We start from the raw sequence: 23,718 nt of genomic DNA, 5'->3' as shown, positions 1-23,718 counted from the left end.
GGAGCTCAGAGGTTCAAAGCATGAAAGAGATGCTGAATGAAGATGGCCAGAGTCTCTCTGGGACTGGTCACTGCAGGGAGTGTGGGCATAAACTGGGAGGTCATTGAGTAACAGAGAAGAGAGAGGTTGAGGAGGATTTCTTTTTTAATTTTAAAGAATAAAAACAAAGACAAAAACTGGAACAAATAACAAGAACAAAGACAGAAACAATGCAACATAAGACAGTACAAATGGTGCAGAATTTCAGAATAATGAACTATTGATAATGGTTGTTATATTACATATTGTTATTATTAAATTTGTTGTTCAGCCTACCAGCCATAGATATGTGAGACTGATCAATTAAACATTCACTCTTCTTTCAATAAACTTTAATTTTTTCCTCTGTCCTTTTTCCTCTTTTAAAATTTATTTTAAAGAAAGTATTATAATAATGATAGATAAGACATTAAAGATTGTATATATTTAAAAGAGCAAGATGAAAGGTATTAAGTTGTGGTTGTTGTGTTGTGCATTTTTGTCTTCAGTGTAGTTGCTTAGATTACAGATATTAGCATATAGAGTTAGTCACAGTAAAAAATTTAAACATTAACTTCTACTTTCAAAAAACTGATAGAAGGCTGGGGAGGTAGCTCAGTGACTTAAGTGACTGTCTGGCAAGTACAAGGTTCTGAGTTCAGTTCCCCGTACCAAAAGCAAAGCAAAACAAAACAAAATACCTATATAAATTAGTTGTTCGATCTTCTCAGCTATATACCTACAGGACTTTTTCCCCTTTCCTTTTTTTTTTTTCTATCTTTTTCCCTTTCCCTCATCTCTATTGTTTATTCTTCATGTTGTTTCCTTCCATTTTACTATATCTATTATAACTTTCAGATATTATTTATTCTTACTGGTTCTTAGGGAGACAATCCTGTGTTTACATATGTTGGTCTGATTTATTTCACTAATGAGTACAGCCTCTAGTTGTATTCATTTACAGATCTATAAAGGCCTCAAGTTTGTCTTTCTTTAAAGAGAATAATATTCCATTGTATAAAAGTACCACATCCTTTTTATCCATTCCTCATGTAATCGGCATTTGCATTGTTTCCACAATTTAGCTATGACAAATTGTGCTTCTATAAACATGGGTGCACATACATCACGGTGGTACGATGCTTTCGGTTCTTTCGGAAAAATACTCAGAAGGGACCTGTATCTGTGTTGAATGGGACCGCCAATCCTTGTGTTTTGAGGAGCGTTCAAGCTGCTTTCCACAGTGTGTGTACCAGTCTACATTCTCATCAACAGCGGAGAAGAGCTCCTTTTTCCCAGCAGTCCCTCCAGCATTTGATATTAGTTGATTATTTTCTTTTGTGATAGCTATTCTTTATGGAGTGAGGTAGCATCTCAGTGTTTTTCTTACTTACATGTCTCACATGACCAGGGATATGGAATATTTTAAAAATATGTTTATTTGCCATTTGGATTTCTTCTTCTGAGAAATGTGTGCTCATCTCAGGTGCCTATTTTTGGATTGGGTCTTTAAATTTTGGGGTCTTTATTTATTTTTTTTAGTTCTTTGCATATTCCAGATAAAAGTCTTTTATCTGAGCAACTCTTTGGATTTTTTCCCCCGAATTTTTGGGTTTTATTTTCACGCTGTTCATGATTTCTTTTGACATGCAGAAACTTCTCAATAAGAGGAGAAGTTGCTAATTCTTTGCAGTATTTCCCCTGAAGTTTGATTTTTGTTCATGAGCTGTCTGCCTACCCCTATATCTTTAAAGATCTCTCCAGCTATCTCTCCAGCCCCAATATCTTTATCTGCCTACCCCTATATCTTTAAGATTTCTACCTACTTTCTCTTCTAGTAGATTTAGTGTTTCCATTTTAATATTTAGATCATTAATACATTTTGATTTTAGTTTAGTGCATTGTGATAGACCTGAGTCTGCTTTTAGCTTTTGGCATGTGGAGACCCAATTTTTCCAGCACCATTTGCTAAAGAGGCTATCTTTCTTTCAGTGAATGTGTTTGGCCCCCTTGCCAAAGATAAAGAGGTTGAGTGTGTTTGTAACTGTGTCTGTCTTCTAATCTGTTCCACTGATCCTCAGGTCTGCCCTTATGTCAGCACCTTGCAGATTTTATCACAATGGCTTTATAGTATAGTCTCAGTTCAGGGATTATAATGCTCCTGCCTTGACTTCGTTAACCAGGATTGCCTTTGCTATTCTAGGTATTTTCTGGTTCCAAATGAATTTCAGGGATGTTTTCTCTAGATCTGTGATGTATGTTGATGATATGTTGCTAGGAATTGTGTTAAATTTGTATAATAATTTTGAGAGTATGGCTATTTATTTATTTTCTGCAGTACTGGAGATTGAACTCAGGACTCTGCGCTTGCCAGGCAAGTGCTTATTCTACTGAGCTATCTCTCCGGCCCCAAGTATGCCAAATTTTCATAATGTTGGTTCTTCCTATTCAGGAGCAAGAAATATCTTTCTATTTTCTGAATCCTCTTTGATCTCTTTTCTCAGAGTACGGTAATTTTCATTGTATAGACCTTTTATTTTCTTTCTTAGATTGATTCTTAAGCGTTTCATCTTTTGGATGCTATTGTGAAGGGCACTGTTTCTCTAATTTGTCTCTGGCTGTATTTGTTGTCTGTGTACAGGAACACTATTGATTTTTGTGTGTTAACCTTGTATCCAGCTATGCTACTGTATTTGTTTAATTCTAGGAGTTTCTTTTTGTAGGTTTTTTGGGTCTTCCATGCAGAGTATCATGTCATCTGTAAATAATGATAATTTCATTTCTTCCTTTCCAATCATTATTTGTTTTATTTCTCTGTCTTGTCTAATGGTTCTGGCTAGTGTTTCTATTTATATTAAATAGAAGTGGTGATAGTGGACATCCTTGTCTTATATATGATTTTTGAGAAAGAGTTGTAAATTTTTCTCCACTTAGAATGATGTTGGCTGTTGGTTTGCCATAGATGGTTTTTATTAGGTTAATGTAGAGGCCATCTATTCCATTTTTCGGTGGGGTTTTTAAGATGAGTAAGTGTTGAACTTTGTCAAAGGCTTTTTCCACATCTGTTGAGATGATCGTGTGGTTTTTTGTTTTGACTCTGTTGGTATGGTGCATTACATTTATAGATTTTCATATGTTGAACTATTCTTGAATCCTGGGAAAAATCCTACTTGGTCATGGTGCATGATCTTCTTGATGATTTTTGCATTCTATTTGCTAGTATTTTATTGAGGATTTTTGCGTCTGTGTTCATTAGGGAGATTGGTCTGTAGTTCTCCTTTTTCACTGGGTCTTTTTATAGCTTTGGTAGCAGTGTAAGACTTACCTTCAGATATGAATTAGGGAGTATTGCTTCCTTCTAACTTCATTCAAGTGTTTTAGGAGTCTGGGTTCCAAGAGCTGTTTGAGGAGGATTTTGAATGGTGGAAAGAGTGTGTTTCATACATCTCTTATGTCAGTGTTCTTGTACGGAATACATTCACAAACTTTCTGTATTCAGTTGCTGGAAAGAGTGACTGCATATTGCACAATACCTATGAGGTTGTAAGTACTCCATATTGTTAGCCTTGTCTATACAATATTATTAAGAAGGTTCATGGAAATAATATTATTTTCTTTTTTTTTTTTGACTGGCAATGTCAGAAATTGTTTTTATTTTATTTTATTTTAGTTTTCAACAAATAATACACTGCATATATTGTTCTTAGTGGTTAATTGCTGTACAAGATGCGGACTTGTGATCCTACTTACAAACACCATTAGACAAAAATCATTCTATTCATTAAGAGAATGCAACTATATATCTATCCCAACCACTTTGAATACACAGATACAAAATGGACAGTCATAGTTATACCCCAATTTTTTTTTAAGTTCCGTTATTGAATATTATAGGTGTGTAAACTCAGCAAAATATTCTAAAAGAGTCCAGTAGCCCATAATAGCATTGGGTCTTCTGTTTAATTGGCAATGTCAGAAATTATTGACGTGAGTCCCCCACAGCTCAACATAACAACATGGCTTTACTTCCTATATTTCATCTTCATACTTTTCTACTGGATGGTTAAGACCAAGATAAAGCAGGACCTATGCAACAAGAGTTGTAGCTTTTTGGTCTGAGAAGGTCAGTGAAATCCCCTCAGGATTTATCCTGAGATCCTGTACCTCAGATTGTTGAACCTTTGTCAGTGTCAGCCATGTGGATGAGTCACGGCCATTGCTTGGCCAATAATATTGTTTTCATTAGAAATGTTCTCACAGTTTGAGTAGCTTTATCTGAATTTCATGAGACCAGAAGTATTTTCAGATTTCAATATTTTTCAGATTGTGGAATAGTTGCATGTACATAATGAAATATCTCGAGCCTAGGACTCAGGTCTAAACAGAAATGCATTTATGTTTTCCATACATTTTATACTGTGGCTAATCTTGACTTTATGTAGTATTTTTAATTCTCCTGCATTTTGACAATGACCTGTCACAGGAAGAGAGGTGTGGAATTTTGTCCAAGTAGCATACTTATTAGGGCTTATAAATTCTTTAGACTAGAGAGGCCTATCTTGTATAACCTGGCACTATATTTTTCTCTCGCCCCACTGATGACTGCAGACATCCTATAAATACAGAAAGCCATTAGTTAATTGTAAACCTCAGAGTTAAAACCCAATCTTTATAGCACAAGCTCTTGTCTACATGCTAATATATATTCTGGAATTTAAGAAAACTGCAGATTTGAAAATTGCTCTACTGTATTATAGCTATAAATTTTATGGATTTGAAAATATATTTTATGCTTCACTTCACACTGTTTATTTCCAGTTTTAGAATATGGAGTCCAAATTTGTTGAGTCAATTTTCTCATTTTTTTGAATGGGAAAAACACTTCATTAGGTTTTTCTTTATGCCTACCATGAAAATCACTATTTTTGCAATCATTATACAATAATAATGGAGGAATTCTTTAAATAATCCTCTCCTCAGCCTAACTCGTTTTAGTGTACAAAAATTTCTCAAATTGAACTATATGTCAATACCTACCTAAAGGCTCACGCTTGATTTTTAAAACCAAGTCAGACATGTGGTTGAGCCTGACCCAAGCGCAAGGAGTTCATGGTCCTGCAATGACGCCTGACAGTTGCAGGACGAGAGGACACTCGTAGCTGCTGCCTGCTCTTGTTATCCAGTGCTGACATGTACTTCATGGGTGCCAGTGAAGGGTCCATGATGGGATAAAGAACCAGAACCCTACACTGATTATAAAGATCGCACATATTTTTACTAGCACTTACGTTACATAAATTTCTATTTGTTGACATTTTGTTTACCTGTTTCATTTAACAATTTCTGTAATTGTCCTCAGTATATACACATGCTCATTAAATTACCTATCAATCTATCAACCTATTTACCTATTATCTATCTATCTATCTATCTATCTATCTATCTATCTATCTATTTATCTATCTATCTATCTGTCATCTATCTCTACCTACCTACCTACCTACCTACCTACCTACCTACCTACCTACCTAGTTAATAATAGGTATTCCAAAACCTGGTATTTGGGACAAATGTGGATACTTGTATATCTAAACCTATATACCAAAACGTTCTGTGGAGAAAAATAAGTGCAATTGATTTTCCTTTCAGTAACTGTCTGCCTCCTAGACCTGGCCTGAAGTGTCTCACTTTATCTCATCCTACCACTGATTATTGCAAAGATCTTTTTCTCATTTTTCTTAAAGCATGTAACAGTTTTATTTCTTTAATATTCTTCTTTCATAAGATAATAGTTTTAATATTAGCCTTAATGCAGAATTTTTAAAGGCTTAGCAGTTTAGAGGAAGCCTTTCATGTTTGATTTTAAAATTACATTATAAAAAACATTAACTGTACTCAACCAAAATTCACTCACCTAATCATCCAATGCAATACTTTGATCACAGATCTAAAATGACAAGAAAAGGGGTTGAATTTTGGTCAGTATGAGAAAGCATAATTTGAAGATGAATAGATTCATTTCAGTATTTCATGTCCTCTATAGCTATAATTGTAACTCATTGTGATGTATTTGATCTGGATTTGCAGATAAAATATAATAGGTATACTTGAATTGTCAATAAATATATATTTAGGTCATACCCTAAAAATTTAATTAACCATCATGCATTTTTGTTTGCTAAATCTTACAGTCCTAAAGCTATATGATCAAGACAGTGGTCATTTTATATGAAGCATAATTTTTAATATGACTGGGTAGACCTGTGTTAGGAAGTCTTTCACCTGAAACAGGTAAAATAATGTGTTACAGTGAATCAGTACTGCATCATTAATTATATTTAGCATGAATAGTGAAGGTCTAAGCTGACTAACTGATGTCTAAAATTGAGTGTTTGAAACTTCACACATGACATCTCTAGATTTCATGAGTTAGTATCTACTTGGTCCTTTTTTGTTGACTAACCCTGAGTGAGAGATGTTGGGTGCATTAGGGCAGTTCCAGCTGTGAAGTCTCAGGTGTGAGAGTGCTTTGTGATCAGTCATCCAAGTCTGTGTGTCACCATCATTATAAAGTTTGTAGTTGGGGCCGGGGAGATGGCTCAGTGGAATAAGCACTTCCCTGGCAAGCACAAGGGTCTGAGTTCAATCCCCGGTTCTGGGGAAAAAAAAAAAAAGTTTGTAGCAAAGGTTTAAATTACTCCTCACTGTAACATCAGGTACTGAGTGTGTTCTGCCTATCATTAATTTCACTTAGTTGGAAAAAGGACTTCAACATGTGGTTAGAACTGTTATTTACTTTCAGTGCATTAAAACAACTCTTCTGGGACCTATCTGGTTCATTTTCTTTCTTTTTTTTGATATAAAATAATTTCTTCTTCAAGTGGTGGCGCGTAGCGCTATTTCACAAATGGAACTGAGTGAAGCCCCCATCTCCTCACTCATCATTCAGATGTCTGGGAGTATTTGTAAATATTTAGCACCTGCACCCCCATCTTTCATCTTCAAAACCCTTATTTTTATTTAAGGGAAGACTGTATGACCAAGAACAACAGTTTACAGTGTTCTCTTGATTAAACAAAAGCGTTTGCGGAATTTGAGTGGTTCCATGTGAGCCAGACAGTTTAGACTGTCGCAGCGCACGGAGGATGTGGAAGCGCAGAAGAATTAATGTGGAGTGTATGACTTTGGCAGCGACCAGGCCCTATGAATGCCGTCAATTGCAGATTTTTTTTAAAGTATCTAAATGTGTTTACACAGCTGGATATTCAGTTTCAGCTTGATCTCTTTGCTCCGTGTTTCCAGGTTATTTACAAATCTGTTTCCTCCTGCTTTTTCCTTTATGCATTTTATTTTCCAACTTTGGGTTTTTAAACCTCAGATAGCAACATAATATTGCGAAACCATCTCTGGGAGTTTTTATGTTGCTGTATCATGATGTTGGGGAGAAAAAGAAGTATCCAGAATGTAAACATTTTAAAATATAATCTTACAGTTTTATCTAATCAAAGAAAACAAGAATTAATGTTATAAAAAACCACTTATTTCTAAATGAAAGATTAACATTTTGGAATTGGGGGTTCGTGTAGACAACATCTGAAATGTAGCAATCTTCTAAATTGCAATCCGGTTTAATGTTTATATTTTTCCTCATTGTATATCCTTGGTTTTTGTTGGGATTCTTTAAAGTTAATCTAAAGTCAGTGTGGTGGAAGGGATGGAGAATGTGATGTGAATGTTAAAGATGTCTGTCCTTGTCCCGGGCCCAATTGCTGGCTGTTTGATTTAGAGAAGTTACTTAACCTCTGCACACCCTGGATTTCTCTCCTGTGAGATGGACAGTTATTTTTTTCAACTGCCTTTTTCACTTAGTATCAGGAGGCTTAATGCGATATCGTCCATAAATTATTATCCCGAATCATCTTTTTGGGGAGAATATAGGTGTACAAATTCAGAGGCCCACAGTGTGCATAGGGAGAGAGACCTTCCTCTTCCCCATAGCTTTATGTAGGACGAGGGATCTTGGCAAAACTATTTTGGACCATACAGTCTACAAGGGTCTCTAGATATCCAGGACAGGGAAGAACAAAAGCCTTGGGCAAGCGCAGAAGGGGAATCGGTAAACTGTAAGGGGAGAGGAATGAGTGGAAATCATCAAAGGCATGAGCGCTGATGCGCGCTACTTAGTGTCTTGTCACTTGGTTTTTGTTCACCGCAGAATTTCTTAGAACATTTCCTGGCACCTTGGAGGATCTCAATCAATATTTTTGAATGGATAAATTGGTGCAAATTTTCCTCGAGAGAGTTCTTCCTCTAATTCCGTGCTGGCTACACTGGCTGCATCCTTTATGCTTGGGAGGAGTCCTGCATGAAGTCTTCCCATCAGTATTTGTGGTACGCTGGATTTTCTGGGGGTAGTTGTCTTCTTGTTGTTCCATGATATTTGTCTTGTCCAATGTATCTCCTGTTTCTGTTGTCTGAGATGGTTTCCTCTGAGCACTGCCCTATTCTGTTCTTTAGAAAGTTTTTCCACTTGTTAAGAATATAAACTTCTGGCTTTACCCAGAGACCTCCTCGCGGGCAGCAAGCAGACTGCCTTGCAGCTGAGCCTTGCCTTTCCCATTGGCTGACCATAAATCGGCCTGTAAGGTAAGGGAATGGCTTTGTTTTGGCCCCAGAAGGAGCATGTGTTTCCTGGCATGAAGGGGAAAGCATCAAACTGTCCCCATTTTCCTAAATGAAACGAGGACGCTTTTCCTCCTGCTTCTTGGTGCCTGATCCTTTTTGGCCTCAAGCCCACCACCCCTGCCTCCCCCAACATGCTGTAACGTGCTTTTACTAGAGTTCCCACTGCAGCTGCTGTTGTAACCTTTTAAAACAAAGCTCTCTTCTTCTAAAGAATATTCTTAGTCCACTAATGTGTAAACTTGCATTTTGCTTAGCCTCCTTGTGCATCTGGGGGTCACATCCTCTTTTCCGGATGCCAACAAGTGACTCACCTCATTGCCGGCTACCTCTCCACTGTCCCTGGACCCGCCTCTATGCTCTACTGTGTCATGTAACCACACTTTTCTATGCCAATTTTGCAAGTTCATTTTTTCTTGAGATCTGGGTATGGTGTGTGTCTGGCAGCCAATAAAAGATGGAACTCTCAGAGTCACCACTCAGAGACTTCTGTTTCTGGAACTATGGAAGACTAAATATTCAGGGAAGCCCCTTTCCATAACAAACACCTGAAAAGATTCTGGATTAAGTATTAAATTGTATGAGAAGTATGGCTTCAGTAGTATAGGGAAGAAAGTGACCAGGGGCTGGAAATGTCCAAATCCCAGTGTGTAGGGTAGTGCCCACACTGGTATGTGCTTCAGGACAGCGCCAGTAGCTGGCCTTGCAGACCCAAGCTGTAGGAATAACACATGAGGAGGCACGGAGCAAAGGGCCCAAATTAAGGAAGAAACAACAAGCCGGATCTCGCATAAAATTTGGACACCAATGAGCAGCACATTTCTAAGGAACAAAAATCTTCCCAGCAGAAGGTCTCTTCATGATTGTCCATCTCAGTCTTGCATCTTGGTATAAGCCAGGAAAAAGAACTGCTCTGAAAATTCCTAACTTGTAGGTTATGTATGTGAATTTTCACCTGGAATTTACACCATGTATCTTGCACTTAGCTGACACCCAAAGAAGATAAAAATTGGTGTTGGACATTTAACGGCAAATCCATGCTACATGTGGACAATCAGAAAACACTGTGCAAAAGACTGTGGCTAGGGGGCTTTCCAGTTAGATCAGTTATATAAAGTGCTTGCTTGGGCAAACTCAGTCAGATTCAGGGGACCGCAGTTTGATCCCCAGCTCCATATGCCACACCAGACCTGCCCTTAAGGCAGCCTGAGCCAATGGGGGGGCACTGTAGATCCATCCCACGGCACCCTGATTTGCGGGAGAACAGGGCTGCCCAGGGAAGGGCCAGCTAGATGAGGACAGTGGCTAGGACCCTAAAGGCAGCAGTGCCTTACCAGTGGGCACTGCCATTTGTCAGTTGCTTTGTAGGATTTCAGCCTGGGCATGGTAAATCACTCAGCTATTTTCCATCTTAGTTTCCTTCTCTTCTCTAACCTGTCTGCCTCACGGGGTTATAAAATAACGTCTGTGAAAACACTTTATGAAAAAGCAAGTAGCAGTCAATGAATGTCCAGTTTTTACGCAGCTTTGCTTCAGTGTAACGGGTAATGCCTTATGGTTTGAAATAATTTAGTTAGCTCCTCCAAATGCCCATTGCAAAGGTTTCATATGATTTTCTCATCTGAATTTCTATTGGATCAATAACATTTGCTGTTAAATGAAATGTGGTGAAAGATGGCCAGTAAAGTATACTTTAGGGAGAAATTTTACACACGCATAACTCTTTCACTGGAACAAAGCTCTCACGAGTACTTAAAACTGGGAACGAATGCTGGAGGTGTTAATCAGGAAGGTGACAAGCGTAATGGTGACAGTCTCAGGGGCACATTGCTGAAGAGGTGCCAATATTGTAAGGAGTTGCTGTGAAGGCCAACAAACAGCTTAACACCACTGAAAAAAGGATGAGAACTGGGTGGGTAGAAGCTGGCTCTTCTTAGAAAAGGAAGCCAAAAGATCAAAGGGGGAAATTTTAACACTCAGTTAAGGAAGAGATAGTAAGGGAAGGTTAAACATTAAACCAAGAAACAAAAGATCTCGCCCTTTCCCACTGCACACAGACTGGACATCACCTCTGTATTAGGAGAGGCGAAGATAATCGCTTCTCTAACTGGCGAACCTTTGTTTCCTTTTGATGTCAGGAAGCAGAGTCTGGGTCGCAAATGGAGGTCACCCAGGGTAAAGTAAATGGAGCAGCCAGCGACCGAGAGGCCAGGGAACGGCTGCTCTGGTCCACACCGGGAGGCAAACGATGACACCGGCCGTCCAGAGAAACAGCTCTCACTGCCGGGGGCAGGCTCATGTGCCCTAGAATTTCCAAGCAGAAAAGGAAACCAGAGGGTGGTGTTTGTGGCGAGGGTGTGGTGCCAGGGAACCTGCCTCGGAAAAGTTTCGAGTCACAAAGACTAAATTTCAATATCAAAGAATGTTAAGCAGTGTTGATAGAAACGACCAAGGCACTTCACATTTTCCGCATCTTCTCTGTGTCTCCTCTCTGTGCCACCACGGTGCGTGGAGGCTGAAGGAGGGGTGATGAACCGGCATCCTCAGTCTCTTCTCTAGGCAGGGCTAGCTCTTTTCGCCAGCCTGTTCCATGCACTGGGCTCCCTACCTTGATTTCAGAGTTCCTTGGCTTGGGCTTTCTAGAAGCTCATTTGCATTTCAAGACTGAAAACTTACTAGCCTGACACCTCCCTCCCCAAACAATGGGGAGTACAGTGACACCAAAGCAAGGTCATATTGGAAAGATCGCTCACCCTTCCTGTCACTCGGACAGTACAAGTTACAGGCCATGGGGAAGATTTTTTGAGAGGTCTTGACACTCGGATTGGAGCCCTCGCTCTGCTGTTCATGACCGATGCCATCCTGGGGCTCACCCTTTAATCTTACCGGGTCTCAATAGCTTTTAAAATAAGGGTTTGGGGTTCTAATGCTTGACGTACTTGTTCTTTGGCTCTCGAGCATTCGGCTACTACGTCACCGCTATGGAGGTCAGATGTCCCCATCCTATTTCTAAACCTCTAGGACCAGAGTGAAGCTCAGAGCGAGCTCAGCTTCCCCACTTTTCACAGGTGGACCCCCACGTTTCCCGTCGCTATTCACCCTACTTCCTTCCTCTAACAAATAAATAATACAACTTGAGAATTTTTTCATCACGTGTTCAACTTCTCTGCCAGAGTCAGTCTTTCTTGTTACGTTGGAGGCATACGGAGGGGAAACCTGCTGTTCACTGTCACATTCCCGGCACTTCGCTGAGATGGATAAAGGAGTAATTTCATAAATGAGAAAAGAATATCTAAAATCCAAAGAGGGTGAACGAACAGATGGACGGCAATTTTTTAAAAGTACCAAACATTGACTGATTTTATTATTTACAGATCATCAGAAATAATTATCATATTCACCTTGCAGGACCAGGACTCTGGCTGCTTTGATGAAAATCTTAAGGAGATGAGGGAATATTTTGCTCAGTGCTCTTGCCTTTCTTCTGACTGTCACTGATCTCTGTGGGTCCCTTGTGTCACTGAAAGTTCAGAGCACAGTGTCTATCTGATTATGCCTCTGGTACCTAAAGGCCAAAGTGGTGGCATCTTTTGCATCCTATTGCCCCAAGTGCAACTTTATTGAGGCCCCAGGCCAATTACTAACAGCCTTAGTGATTCAAAGTTAATTTCTCCTCATGACCTATTTATGCCAACTGAGGTCATTAACTCTCCTTAGTGACAAGGTTTGGGTTGGTAATAAGACATACATCTGACACATGAACTACTAAACAAGTGCTTTAGGTAATTTTCTATGTTCTAGGAATGTTTTCAGGTCATCTTTTTCCCCCCAAAGAAATAGTGATCTTTCTTTACTCTAGTAAAGACTTTGTTCACTGTTTCATCCGGTATCGTTGTAGCTCCTAGGATGCACAAGCACCGCAGGAGCACTACAGGCCATCCCGTAATCCTGCCCCAGAGAGCCTGTTCGCCATCTAGTGGGGAGAGCAATGGCACAGGTGAGGGCTGCTGTGACACTGTTGATGGATGTTATGCTAAAATCAGCCTAGCAACTCCCAGAGCATATGGGCAGAATACATAAGATTAGGGTACAGCGAAACTTCTCAACAGAATGTTTCAATGGAGTAAATAAGATTGTGTCATGAGCCATTTTCTTAACCAATGCTGTCTGAATTTTATCTTCCATTACTAAGCAGCTTGTCCAGGTATTTTCTTAAATAAATCTTTTTCTAAGAGAAATCCTGGTGTAGTTATTGAAACGTTGCTCTACTGGGCTGCTTCTTATTTGGTGGAGGAGGGAAGTAAGTTGAAGTTGGAGGAAAACCTGTGTGTGGGCAGGTGTGCATTGCACATGCTCGGCATATCGAAATGATAGCTGAATATAGAGGAGAGAGCATCCAGTTTTTGAATAATGTGTGGACTAATGAGTTTGGAGAAGACTATTTCAGTTGTCCTTGAAGGTACAGTTTTAAGGATAAGTCTGAGCCCCTTCAAAGCCTTAACTCTTAGCCTTAGGAATCTGTTCTTTAAGCAGAGGCATTTGGATTTTGTTTAAAAATGTGTTTGGTACAGGATCTCACTATGCAGCTTGGACTCATAGTGATCTACCTTTTTCAGTCTCTCTAGCACTAGGATGACATGTGCCACCATTGCCCAGTCTCAGTGGCTGGCTTACAGGGCCTGGAGTGGGGCCCACAGGGCATATGGTATCGGGATGAGTCTGGATCCTTGTGCTTGCCGTCCAAGTGCTTAGACCACTGAGCTATCTCCCTGGCCCTGGATTAATTTTTTGAATAATGATGTATTATGTTCCCTGTTTTAGCTGCAGTATAGCTCAAGTGCCTTTACACAAGCATATGGCTTCTGTTTGGGCACCTCTTTGTGTGATCTTGGGGTGTTAGCATGATAGAAAAACTCAACTTATTCACCATAGCCAAGTAGGAACTCACGATTACATAGGTCACACCAAGAGTCTCAACAGGAAACCACCTTAACACTTGGCTACTGCCCTCTTCTTTCCTTCTTGATTTTGTCAAAGCTCATAGATATTTCCTAGACACTGTCCCTGCAAACCTCCCCACTACCACTCTCCTTTCTAGGAAAGTGATATTGAACCATCTTCAGCAGTGTGTTCCTGCTTGCGTGAGCATCCCAGTCAGTACATTCATGCCTTCCCAAGTTTGAAATCTTTATTTGCTTGTAAGATAAAAGTACTAGCAACACTAAAAGGAGAAGATCCCTGTCAGCAGGAATAACTGAGAAAGGCTTGATGGAGTGAGGGACTCTGCCCTCAGCCGTGAGCTTGTCCTTCTGGCAAGCGGAGGTAACAAAGGGGAGGGAACAAGATGAGCCGCACTGAGGGCGGCATGAGGAACGATCCGATGCACAAGGGACAGTGGGCGAAGATGGCCCCGTGCTGTGAAGATCACGTTAGCACTGCTATTTAAACAGAATTGCCTCTGGTAGCATTCCCACGCATCCGCGCTGTGACTGACCACAGCAGACAGTGAAGAAGGCTGCTAGGCCTACCGGGTTTTCCGTGTTAGTGTTTTGAGTTTAAAACAGGTACAGAAGCACATTGTGTCCCAGTTGCTCAAAATCCATGAACCATGAAAACAGTTGGGTTTCCAGGTCCAAACTTTGAAAATTAATCACAAACACCTCTGGAAAGGATCTGAGCAGAATGGCTTCTTAATTTATAAGGGACTCAGGAAACATCAAAGTAGCATAAGGTTTTCATTTGTCCAATTATTTTTCTCTAAAACGCTTTATTCTTCTGGCTGGCATGTTCCTAGACTTGCTAGATAAAGTACAGGTGATAACAAATTATTTTTCAGGGTGAGTCTGCGGCAAATGTTTCATGGTGTGTGCTAATATTACAATCCCTACATTGCTTATCCAAAATTAAAATTTAACTGGTTTCCTGCATTTTTATTTCCTAAATCTGGAAATCAGACATGTATTATATGTACATTTCACAGATAAAAGTTTATAGTACTTAATAAAGTGATTTACATGTCCCATCAGGTTTTTGCTTTACAGTGAATTTTGAATAACCTCTCCCAACTCTCACCATTCATACTTACACACTGAAGTAGAGAGAATAAGTGTGCAATTGATTCTAGGTTGTTCTAATGAAGATTTTTTGTTTTTCTCTTTTAATGCCTTCCTTTGCGGCATTTATGCTTCAAAATGTTTTCATTCTATAGCATTTTAACAACTGTAACAAGGTAATTAGCATGAACGAATTTGCTTTTGAATAATCAAGTTTTCTGAACCATTAGCTCTTATCCAAGTGGCTATCTGTAGACAGAATCGGATAATATAAACAAACCAAACAACTATGAGAATATTCTGTCTCTGCGGGAATTTTTAAAAAGTACGCGTGGTCTTAAGGATTTTTTGGGCTATTATTTAAACCTGTGACTTAAATAAATAAAATATATTAATGTGGAATTCTTCAGATTGATACCTTTCTTAGGAAAACATTCCCTACTGGAACTTCAGCTTTGAGTAGGGAGTACTTGGATGTCATGCGGTAATTTTGTATCATTTGTTGTTGGAATGCTAAACAGTTTTGGCAGGAAGCAGTTTGCAGTAAGTGCAGCTTCTCTCTATGTCTGACTTGAAAGCTCACCAAATTAGCTTCAAAAAATGGCAGGGTGACATTCAAAACCAGGCCGAGGAGAACACAGGGTGGAAGGAAGACGCAGTGAGATGGCATACTCCCTTGGGGTGTTTGCAAAGTGACCATACACTGGGGATGTAGAATAAGTGTCAGAATAATGAAAATGAAATTTGCTTCTGTATTTTGGTGAATCTTCCCACATGTAGAAAGAAGTCAATTTTTTAAGTGACAGTGAGCCTGGCTGTAGAGGAGAAGTCGATTTGTGTGACTGAAATGTAGGACAATGGTGACGCTCCCTACCTACGCTTTCTGTCTCTAGGCTGGAGGTAGAGGAGTTGCTGGAGCTGGGAGGCCTCAAAGGCTTCATTAAGAAAAGTGTATGTAACAGTCAAAACCATTCTTTGGAAAAAGCTTTGCCAGAAGCATATACTGCAGTGTTTTCACAATTGAAAAATGTTAATTGTGTATTTTTATGATTGTCTCTCACCGTTAGGAAGATACTTTTATGACTTGAAGAGTGACAGGAAGACAATTAGATTAGCAGCTGTGAGTTAAGGTAGTCATCGGAGCTGTATTTAGAAGATGATTAAAAGTAATTATGCCAAATAAAGAAAAATTCTACCATTTCCAGCTCCTCATTTTAAGAGATTTGAGTAAGTGAGTAAATGAATTGTATAGGGAAGAGAGACATAGTAGGGGAATAGATTGAGAAGAACATATTCTGGCTACAGGAATTTTGTTTTTCTAAGGAATGTGTGCAAGTTAGGTCTAAAAAATGAAATTGCTCATGAAGATAGAGTGTTTGTTTTTTTTTAAATGAGGGCAATAATTGGAAGAATGAGAAAGTAGCCATGCAGAGGAATAGAGGTAACTAAGGTGAAATGTTTATGAAGTTTCCACTGGAAGGAGAAAATTATTTTCTTTACTTCTCTATGACATTTTCCACAAAGTATTTGGATTTCTTTTTGTTGAATATATGGTGGGATTGAGGCTGTGCTGGGGACTGCTCAAAGTGGGAATCATGGTTCCAAGGTGTGCAGTGGCTAAGGAAGGGTCCCCCGTGTCCATGGAAACCATCCACATCTGGATATTAGGCAAATCTCTTTAGATATTTCCTTGCTCAGAATTCTTCAATGGCTGCTGGTAATCCATAGCAGTGATTTTTCAAATCAGTTGGAAAGGAGGAGATGCTGTATCAATCATCTGAGACATTTTTCAAAACACATATGGTAACCATGTGTATTTGGAAAAGGTTACGATGTGACTCTGCTATTTTTTCCCTAGAGCCTTTCTTCATTTATGAATGACTGGTCTATGGACTAAAATTCAAACTTGCAGAGTCTAGAAAGCTGGGAAGATGTGGGTCATATTTTTCTTTCCAAATTTATTTGGCTGTTCCTTCTCCAGGCTGTATACTTCACGTAGAGTAAACAATAGCCTGCATAATTTGTGTCCAGACCAGCCATTCACTTTGCATTTGCTAATGCTGCTGTCTTCTCTGTTACTTCTACTGGTCAAAGCCCACCATCCAGAAAAAGCCATCTCCCTGCTCATGGAATGCTCTGTGTGTGTCATGATTTGGGGTTTTGCAAGGGAAACAATACAATCTAGGACACATTTTATAAGATTATAATAAGATTATAATTTTACATGATTATAATGAATCACCCAAAGAATCATACACATAAGAATACAGGAAATCTATCCATACATTAAAGACCAAAGAATGCAGCTGAAGGCCTGGATCCCAATATCCTGCAAGAGTGCAGCTGAAAACAGAGTTCATAACAGTGCCTCTCACAAGCCTAGGTAGAGACCTAGAGCCCACAACGATGTCTCATGCAAGCCCACTTCATGGATCTGAAGTGGGAAAGCCTGAAGGTCAGTGGGGGAAGCTAGAAAGTCTGTGCCAGTGGGATGAAGACTGTGCTAGCACAGTGAGCAATCTGAACTGGAGCCAGGAAGTGAAACTCAAAGTAAGAACCAGAGCTCCCCTGAAGGTACCACAGCCGTCCTCAGCCACAGTAAAGTCCTGAGCTTCTCCGGTGCTAAGTTTCCATCAGGAAAGCCAAAGCAACAAGCTTCTCTAGGAAGAGACATGAGCCATTGTCTCAGTTACTCTTCTCTCGTTGCTGGGACAAATACTCAACACTCAAAATGAGGAAAGGAAAGTTTTGCTTAACTCACAGTTACTGGAGGTTTCAGTCCATACTCAGCTGACTCCAGAGCAGAGTGGCACACGGGAGAGGGCAGCCTTTCATGGTAGCAGCAAAGTAAGAGAGCAAAGGGAGGAGTAGCAGCAGCTCAAGCAGCTAGTTTTTCTTCCCTCCTTACATTGAAATGCAAATTACATGCCCCAGGGCAGGTGCAGCATCCACACCCATAATAATCAATCACAAACTAGAGAAGCCACCCCATGACTACATGAGGCTTTGTGAGCACAACTAGACACAACTATAACAACCATCTTCCCCTCCAGAGCCAGGAAGTGATGCTCAAGGAGAAGATAATAGTCCCCTAAAGTGAATAGTAGCAATTCTCATCAACAGTGAGGTACTAAGCTCTTCTTCCCACAAGAACAACTAAATTCACCAGAAAGCCAGCATGGCAAGGTCCCCCAGCAGAATAGCCTGGGAGAACCAGCAGCTTCCAATAGCTCCAATAGCTTCTCCAAACAGCTTCTCTCACAGCCTTTCCAACAGCTTCTCCATTTTTGCCTGTTATGCTGCTGACAGCAATCTTCAGGTGGGCTTCCCTCACCCAGCACCACACTAGTTGAGTTGAGCTTGGTGTAACAAATTGGCAATGTGTAACTAGTGCTGCATATTTGCATGTCTAGTATTGTCTAGTTATGAGATCTTTCAGCTATCTCTTTCCATCTTTGTACTCTAAAGGGATATGGTAAAGTCAAGCCTATAGTGGGTTCTAAGTGAAAGGTGTCAATGGAGAAAGTAAAGAGTAGATCTTGGGGTTAGTGGTGTGGTGGCAAGAGTAGGAATGCCAACTTCTCTGCTCCATTTTATCTCCAAGGAAGCACCAGACATAAGCTCAATGAGCCTATTTGCAAACTTTTCCTGTTTAAAAAAATGAATTTTGTAAGTCCATATGGAATAGATTATCTGACAAAATATTTATTTATTTATTTATTATTTTTGTTGCTACCGGAGATCTAACTCAGGATCTTGAGCTAGCCAGACAGGCAATTTGTCACTGAGCTATCTCTGTAGCTTTCATGAAGTACTTTTTGTTGTTTTTATAGCCCAGAACCTGATACGTTATGTGGCATATATTTCCCTTTTGAACGAAATACAAAAATTGCCTTTAATTATAGAAACCACATGAAAGTCTAGAATGATGTAGACATTAAAATACCATAGAGAAGCCTTGTTCAGAAAGTTCTTGAATCCACAATTCTTTTGCCACGAAGGACAGGAAAATTGATATATAAATGGTGAAGGAAATAGAGTAGAGAGATGAGAAATTAATTGAAACATTATATTCATATACTGTTGTGAATGACCCTGTAAAAAAGAGAAAATGTGGTGGCAGGGAGAAAAGGGAAACACAGGATAGCACACTCGAGCAGGCTAGAGGAAGAAAGAATAAGGTGTAAGTGTGTAAGTGTGTGTGTGTGTGTGTGTGTGTGTGTGTGTGTAAGGCAGTACCTGGTTGATGGTGAGTGTTTAACTCCATATGTCAGCTTCTGTGAAGAAATGCTACATGCAATAATTTTTCTTTTTTCTTTTCTTTTTTTTTTTTTTTTTGGTGGTACCTGGGATTGAACTCAGGACCTTGTGCTTGCCAGACAAGCGCATATTCTATTGCGCTATCTACCCAGCCCTCATACATGCAAGAATGTTAAGAGCTTGGAAACAAGACCCACCTTCTCCCATCACATTGGCTTTGAAGACATTTTAAGGAAACAGTAAGTGCCCTTATGTCAACAGCATAAGTCTACAAGTTCAGGGAAGAATTCAATTTATAAGAGGTGAGCTACTGCTCACTGAGAAATTTGTGTTGAAGACTGTGGCCATGGCATGTTCCTCAGTCACTCAATGAATTTGTGGTTTGGGATTTTATTTTGCAGTAAAAGAGAACTTTATAGTGCTGTTAGCTTGGGTGATGAATTAGGTTCAGGTGACATTACGTCTTCCAGGAGAGGATAATGGTTGCAACAGTGATTTTTGTACAGTTGTGCCCAGACAGTGGACAAGGGTATGAAGAAAACCACAGCTCTTGATTTCAGCAGCAGTGCTGTGTGAAAGCAGTATCAATGTGAGGAACACCTGGGCTTCTCTGGTGGATACACAGAGTTGTCGTTTTATGTTTTATTTGTCTGTGTTTACATAGTGACAGTGATCAGGACCAAATAAGCATCCTCTGGTGACTGCTGGCTGCATCACAGCCGTGAGAGCAATAGGAATCTAGGATGGTGGCTCAGCTCCTTTAATTATCATATTCTATGAGATCAAAGCTTACTTTGTGTCCAAAGTTGAGAAAGCCAGACATGTACATTGTAGTCCTAAATATTAGACTGTCATTCTCTGTGAAGTCCACTGTACACCCACGCATGTAACCATGGACTACAAAGTTAAACCTTATTTTTTACATTAATGGAATTTATGTCATATTTTGAATTCATCTGAATACCTTGTAGAGGTAGTTGACAAAAATATCGATAACTCTATTGTTCAAGGAAAAAAATGAAAATGTGTCATGTCTATATGTATTTGAAAGTATTTCAAACTATTTAAATAGTTACATTTTGTTTATTATTGTTTCAATTTATGAGCTTGTAAACCATGATGAAAGGAAGAGTCTGAGGAATAAATAATATTTATACAGAAATCTGAATTGTAAATAGATGGAAATATATTCTTTATTTATAATATTCATGATGTCTTCAAAACTGAAATTTAATGGCCAGGGAAATGGCTCAGTAGAATAAGCACAAGGGCCTGAGTTCAATCCCTGTTTCCATAAAAAAAAATCTGAAAATTAATTAACAAGTCCATTTCTTTGAGGCATTAATTTTGATCTCTGAAGTTTGTTCTCTAACATGGTAAAGAAGCTGTAACCCTGTCTTTACATGACTGTGTAGTCCAAAGATTGTAAAAGCAGCATTCTTTTTCTTTCTGTGTCCACCAGCTGGAAGAAGAATTATTGGATATGGAGTTCCAAACTGGAGCTCTGGTCCTGGTCCAGTTTATAAGTGCTAGTGCAAACTTTGACAAGCCACTTTTTTAAGGTTTAAGTTTCCTTTTATGTAAAATGAATTGGTTACAATCAAAATCTCTAAGGTTCCTTTCAACACTAATGGTCCAAGCATGTGATTCTATCCATTTTCCCCTATTATACAAATTATTGCAAAGTGGCTAATATCCAGAGAGGGTCAGCGCTTTGCTAGACTCAACCAATACTTTTCTGATGTACCGCATTTCATTTGCTAGAAAGGACACTGGGCTGTCATTAAATAAGTAAATCAGTAAGTGGAGACCAGTTCATTTTACACGGGCATGATCTACAGATCTGCGTCACTGGCTCAGGCTCAGATGTTGTCAGGTCCTAGAAAAACTAACTGGCCCAAGAAATATTTTTTATAGGTCTAAGATTTCATTGATTTGCTTTATGTATTGCTACTTTCATAAATTCTAGGGTTGTAGAAATCAACTCAACAACTAATCAAGAAACACGTTCTGTTGATAGAAGTTGAAACACCCTAGGGTAGAATTTTCTAGACTGTCTTCTAGACATTTTAAGGATGAAAACTTGAAGGAAGATTGTCTCATGACCTATTTGGAAATGACACGTTTCACCATCCCTTCTCTACTCTTCTCAATTAAGCTAATACCTTTAATTTAGAATGCATTTTGGAAATTTTTAGAGACTAATTTATTAAATCACCGAAGAGTTAGAAATATTTATGTGTTCATGAATATAACAGCACAATCTCCAATTGGTGCTTTCCTGCATTACTTATTATCACAAAGGAACATAGCCACATTTTCAAAAACTGTCCTTAACTTTATTCGAGAAGCCCACGGGCGTTAAGGGACAGAACAAAAGCAGTCTTGGACTTCAGTCAAATTATACAAAGAAGTTAAATGAGGGGATAAATGTCTTTATTGTGTTTGTTTATTTTTGTTCCTTTTTAAAACAGTGAATTGTGCCTTTCATTATAGAGGAATGCACACCACTGTGGCTTCATATATAATGTTAATTAGTTATCCATATATGGGTGTATATACCCACACCAAATGTTATTTGATGTATAGAATCCGAGTTGCTTGGAACTTTTACATAAAAAGCTTAAGACCACCCAACTTGAGCTAGCAATTATTTCAACAAATAGTAACATGCTTTTGTCAGGAGACGTACATTTGAGAATATACATTTTAGCATGTTCTAAAATGATGATTCTTTTATTCTCTACAGAAATAGTGCAGGCTTTGGTGTGAGACTCTGGATTTGATTCCCAAATAAACCTCTCAAGTAATAAAAATGATAGCCTGCACCTTACGAAGACTGCTCAAGTCTCATCTGTACTTTGTAGATGAGCTAGACTTTTACTTAAACAAGGTAACCAGAGATGAAATGCTCCCATGACAGATTTACCCACGCCTTCAGAGATGGCAGTATGAGAAATTCTTCACTTTTCTCAGTGATTATTTTTCATCATCTAGTTTATATTTTATGTGTTATCATTTCAGTCATTTTTTGCAATTACATGACTGAATGGACCCACTTTTTCTAGAAGGTAAGATGGTTGAGGCAACTCTTACCTGGGTCTTTTCCTTCTTTCTCCGTAGTTGAATGCCGCTAAGACTGGAAAAAAATATCACAAATGTATTTTACCCAGTTTCTGAAATGTATTTTATTTTCTAGCTCCAATAACTTCCAATCCTGCTTTTATGCATGATTTCATCAGTATTTTTGGTTGAATGATATTTGTATGTTTATTTAGTCTATTTTAGGTGTGGGTTTATTTCAGGGCTGGATAGATGGAAAATATGCAGGAAAGGTGTGGAAGCAGATACGACCTATTATGCATCTTCTGACATGTTTAGTACTGAACTGTAGAGGAGAGGTTTAAACGGCAGGGGAAATTGTTTTTTACACTCACTAAAAATCTTTCTGAAAACAAACGGGACAAAAATGGAGAAAATATCTTCAGTAACAGGTGGAGGGAGTCCCAATGTGAAAATCCAACATGAAGAGCAGCGCAGTTGCATCATTAAATTTAAATGGGAATGAAGGGAGATGCTAGCACTTGACAGGATTTTTTTTTTTCTTAAACCTACAAGAAAACTATTTTCCTAAATTATCTTCAGTAAAAGTCTATGTATTAGACAAATAAAATCTAAGGGTACAAGTGATCTAAAAAATACATGAAAACTATCTCTGTGAAAGCCAGTTGCAGCTAAAAAAAAAAAAAAAAAAGCCCTGGAAGAGAATCCATGCTTGGACTAGGGTATCATTTTCATTGTCTCTGAATAGTCCTGGCAATTAACCCTGGGAACCCCAGAATTATGAGTGAGTTATTAAGCTTTTTATTTTCCTTGTCTAAAGTTTGATACACTTCAGAGAACTTCTTTCAGTTCTACTTTTTCCATGTGGAGTGTGTCCCGTGGGGAAAGTGACACACAACATTCCTGCTCACAACCCAGGAGGAGCCGCAGCGCTTCCGTCCACGTGGAAAGGACAGCGGGGGTTACAGACGTTTGGTGAGCGATAGCTTTTCCTGCTCCTTGACATTCTCTTAGCAGACAGAAGTGGAGAAGCTAGGGGGAGAGCAGTAACCATCACACTTCAACAAAAAGTGCTTCATTTACGTGGTTCCGATGGAGATACATTGACCTCTTCAGAGGAAAAAGAGGCAAAGAGAAGACATAGATGGAATAAAAAACAACAACCAGTAGTTGTGGGGAAAAGATTTTCAAACAGAATTGTGAGGTCTTGGATCAGAGTCGTCACACACACTTGCTTGTGCCTTCTCGCCACATCACAAACGTGCATTAATCCTGAGGAAGCAAGCACTCCGATCGAGTATTTGCTTCTATTTTGGTCGTTTGGCTCTCAGCCACACTTGGCGCTTCCACACTCTCTCTTGTATTTCCCAAGACTGAAAACCCATAAATCACATTTCACAGACGCACTTGTCTGTTGGGTTTCCATTAGGATCTTCCAATAAGGCCCTGACCGGGGGTGAAAAGACAAGAGGAAAGAGATCATTTCCTTCATGCTATCTTTGTCCTGGCAAGTGTCACTTTGCAGGTCACTGGTGCCCGTGCACCAGTGGTGTTTGCAGCAGCTAGAACGGCAGGGGCGCACGCGGCAGAGCTCCCGGGTCAGCAGTCTCGGGGGCAGGCCTCACCAGGCTCCTTTTGACTC

This window comes from Octodon degus, unplaced genomic scaffold (genome assembly GCF_000260255.1).
Source record: "Octodon degus isolate 3935 unplaced genomic scaffold, OctDeg1.0 scaffold00179, whole genome shotgun sequence".
In the NCBI taxonomy this organism is placed as follows: Eukaryota; Metazoa; Chordata; class Mammalia; order Rodentia; family Octodontidae; genus Octodon; species Octodon degus.
The sequence above is the reverse complement of the archived record's forward strand: the minus strand, read 5'-3'. Positions refer to the sequence as shown.